Genomic DNA, 4,320 nt, shown 5'->3' with positions numbered 1-4,320 from the left:
ATGAACGAACGTCTCTCCACATGCTCAGTTCTCAGAGATAAGTGTGTGTGAAAGCCGTCCTTCACCTAGTTTGTTGGGAACACATAGTTTCTTTTCAGTTGCAAATTCCGCTCCATACATATATATGGGGAGATACAATCTCCAACTCGGTTTTACAGTGAAAACTGCAGGAACTTCAAACCGGCACTAGGAAACAGACTGAGAAACCAGAGTAAAAGTTTCTCCTGCAACCCGTTCCCTTTGTGCTAGATGAACGAACGTCTCTCCACATGCTCAGTTCTGAGAGATAAGTGTGTGTGAAAGCCGTCCTTCAAGTAGCTTGTTGGGAACACAAAGTTTCTTTAAAGTTGCAAATTCCACTACATACATATATATGGGGAGGTACTAGCTTCAACTCGGTTTTACAGTGAAAACTGCAGGAACTTCAAACCGGCACTAGGAAACAGACTGAGAAACCAGAGTAAAAGTTTTTCCTGCAACAAGTTCCCTTTGTGCTAGATGAACGAACGTCTCTCCACATGCTCAGTTCTGAGAGATATTTGTGAGTGAAAGCCGTACTTCACATAGTTGTTGGGAACACAAAGATTCTTTTCAGTTGAAAACTCCACTCCATACATTTGTACGGGGAGGTACTAGCTCCAACTCTGTTTTAAAGTGAAAACTGCAGGAACTTCAAACCGGCACTAGGAAACAGACTGAGAAACCAGAGTAAAAGTTTCTCCTGCAACCCGTTCCCTTTGTGCTAGATGAACGAACGTCTCTCCACATGCTCAGTTCTCAGAGATAAGTGTGTGTGAAAGCCGTCATTCACCTAGCTTGTTGGGAACACATAGTTTCTTTTCAGTTGCAAATTCCACTACATACATATATATGGGGAGATACAATCTCCAACTCGGTTTTACAGTGAAAACTGCAGGAACTTCAAACCGGCACTAGGAAACAGACTGAGAAACCAGAGTAAAAGTTTCTCCTGCAACCCGTTCCCTTTGTGCTAGATGAACGAACGTCTCTCCACATGCTCAGTTCTGAGAGATAAGTGTGTGTGAAAGCCGTCCTTCAAGTAGCTTGTTGGGAACACAAAGATTCTTTTCTGTTGCAAACTCCACTCCATACATATATATGGGGAGGTACTAGCTCCAACTCGGTTTTACAGTGAAAACTGCAGGAACTTCAAACCGGCACTAGGAAACAGACTGAGAAACCAGAGAAAAAGTTTCCCCTGCAACCCGTTCCCTTTGTGCTAGATGAATGAACGTCTCTCCACATGCTCAGTTCTCAGAGATAAGTGTGTGTGAAAGCCGTCGTTCACCTAGCTTGTTGGGAACACAAAGTTTCTTTTCAGTTGAAAACTCCACTCCATACATATATATGGGGAGGTACTATCTTGAACTCGGTTTTACAGTGAAAACTGCAGGAACATCAAACCGGCACAAGGAAACAGACTGAGAAACCAGAGTAAAAGTTTCTCCTGCAACCCGTTCCCTTTGTGCTTGATGAACGAACGTCTCTCCACATGCTCAGTTCTGAGAGATATTTGTGAGTGAAAGCCGTACTTCACATAGCTTGTTGGGAACACATAGTTTCTTTTCAGTTGAAAACTCCACTCCATACATTTATACGGGGAGGTACTAGCTCCAACTCTGTTTTAAAGTGAAAACTGCAGGAACTTCAAACCCGCACTAGGAAACAGACTGAGAAACCAGAGTAAAAGTTTCTCCTGCAACCCGTTCCCTTTGTGCTAGATGAACGAACGTCTCTCCACATGCTCAGTTCTCAGAGATAAGTGTGTGTGAAAGCCGTCCTTCACCTAGCTTGTTGGGAACACATAGTTTCTTTTCAGTTGCAAATTCCACTACATACATATATATGGGGAGATACAATCTCCAACTCGGTTTTACAGTGAAAACTGCAGGAACTTCAAACCGGCACTAGGAAACAGACTGAGAAACCAGAGTAAAAGTTTCTCCTGCAACCCGTTCCCTTTGTGCTAGATGAACGAACGTCTCTCCACATGCTCAGTTCTGAGAGATAAGTGTGTGTGAAAGCCGTCCTTCAAGTAGCTTGTTGGGAACACAAAGATTCTTTTCTGTTGCAAACTCCACTCCATACATATATATGGGGAGGTACTAGCTCCAACTCGGTTTTACAGTGAAAACTGCAGGAACTTCAAACCGGCACTAGGAAACAGACTGAGAAACCAGAGAAAAAGTTTCCCCTGCAACCCGTTCCCTTTGTGCTAGATGAATGAACGTCTCTCCACATGCTCAGTTCTCAGAGATAAGTGTGTGTGAAAGCCGTCCTTCACCTAGCTTGTTGGGAACACAAAGTTTCTTTACAGTTGCAAACTCCACTCCATACATATATATGGGGAGGTACTATCTTGAACTCGGTTTTACAGTGAAAACTGCAGGAACATCAAACCGGCACAAGGAAACAGACTGAGAAACCAGAGTAAAAGTTTCTCCTGCAACCCGTTCCCTTTGTGCTTGATGAACGAACGTCTCTCCACATGCTCAGTTCTGAGAGATATTTGTGAGTGAAAGCCGTACTTCACATAGCTTGTTGGGAACACATAGTTTCTTTTCAGTTGAAAACTCCGCTCCATACATTTATACGGGGAGGTACTAGCTCCAACTCTGTTTTAAAGTGAAAACTGCAGGAACTTCAAACCCGCACTAGGAAACAGACTGAGAAACCAGAGTAAAAGTTTCTCCTGCAACCCGTTCCCTTTGTGCTAGATGAACGAACGTCTCTCCACATGCTCAGTTCTCAGAGATAAGTGTGTGTGAAAGCCGTCCTTCACCTAGCTTGTTGGGAACACATAGTTTCTTTTCAGTTGCAAATTCCACCCCATACATATATATGGGGAGATACAATCTCCAACTCGGTTTTACAGTGAAAACTGCAGGAACTTCAAACCGGCACTAGGAAACAGACTGAGAAACCAGAGTAAAAGTTTCTCCTGCAACCCGTTCCCTTTGTGCTAGATGAACGAACGTCTCTCCACATGCTCAGTTCTGAGAGATAAGTGTGTGTGAAAGCCGTCCTTCAAGTAGCTTGTTGGGAACACAAAGTTTCTTTACAGTTGCAAACTCCCCTCCATACATATATATGGGGAGGTACTAGCTTCAACTCGGTTTTACAGTGAAAACTGCAGGAACATCAAAACGGCACTAGGAAACAGACTGAGAAACCAGAGTAAAAGTTTCTCCTGCAACCCGTTCCCTTTGTGCTTGATGAACGAACGTCTCTCCACATGCTCAGTTCTGAGAGATATTTGTGAGTGAAAGCCGTACTTCACATAGCTTGTTGGGAACACAAAGATTCTTTTCAGTTGAAAACTCCACTCCATACATTTATATGGGGAGGTACTAGCTCCAACTCGGTTTTAAAGTGAAAACTGCAGGAACTTCAAACCGGCACTAGGAAACAGACTGAGAAACCAGAGGAAAAGTTTCTCCTGCAACCCGTTCCCTTTGTGCTAGATGAACGAACGTCTCTCCACATGCTCAGTTCTCAGAGATAATTGTGTGTGAAAGCCGTCCTTCACCTAGCTTGTTGGGAACACAAAGTTTCTTTTCAGTTGCAAATTCCACTCCATACATATATATGGGGAGATACAATCTCCAACTCGGTTTTACAGTGAAAACTGCAGGAACTTCAAACCGGCACTAGGAAACAGACTGAGAAACCAGAGTAAAAGTTTCTCCTGCAACAAGTTCCCTTTGTGCTAGATGAACGAACGTCTCTCCACATGCTCAGTTCTGAGAGATATTTGTGAGTGAAAGCCGTACTTCACATAGTTGTTGGGAACACAAAGATTCTTTTCAGTTGAAAACTCCACTCCATACATTTATACGGGGAGGTACTAGCTCCAACTCTGTTTTAAAGTGAAAACTGCAGGAACTTCAAACCGGCACTAGGAAACAGACTGAGAAACCAGAGTAAAAGTTTCTCCTGCAACCCGTTCCCTTTGTGCTAGATGAACGAACGTCTCTCCACATGCTCAGTTCTCAGAGATAAGTGTGTGTGAAAGCCGTCCTTCACCTAGCTTGTTGGGAACACATAGTTTCTTTTCAGTTGCAAATTCCACTCCATACATATATATGGGGAGATACAATCTCCAACTCGGTTTTACAGTGAAAACTGCAGGAACTTCAACCGGCACTAGGAAACAGACTGAGAAACCAGAGTAAAAGTTTCTCCTGCAACCCGTTCCCTTTGTGCTAGATGAACGAACGTCTCTCCACATGCTCAGTTCTGAGAGATAAGTGTGTGTGAAAGCCGTCCTTCACCTAGCTTGTTGGGAACACATAGTTT

The sequence above is a fragment of the Camelus bactrianus genome, chromosome 5, assembly GCF_048773025.1.
Source record: "Camelus bactrianus isolate YW-2024 breed Bactrian camel chromosome 5, ASM4877302v1, whole genome shotgun sequence".
Classification (NCBI taxonomy): domain Eukaryota; kingdom Metazoa; phylum Chordata; class Mammalia; order Artiodactyla; family Camelidae; genus Camelus; species Camelus bactrianus.
The sequence above is the reverse complement of the archived record's forward strand: the minus strand, read 5'-3'. Positions refer to the sequence as shown.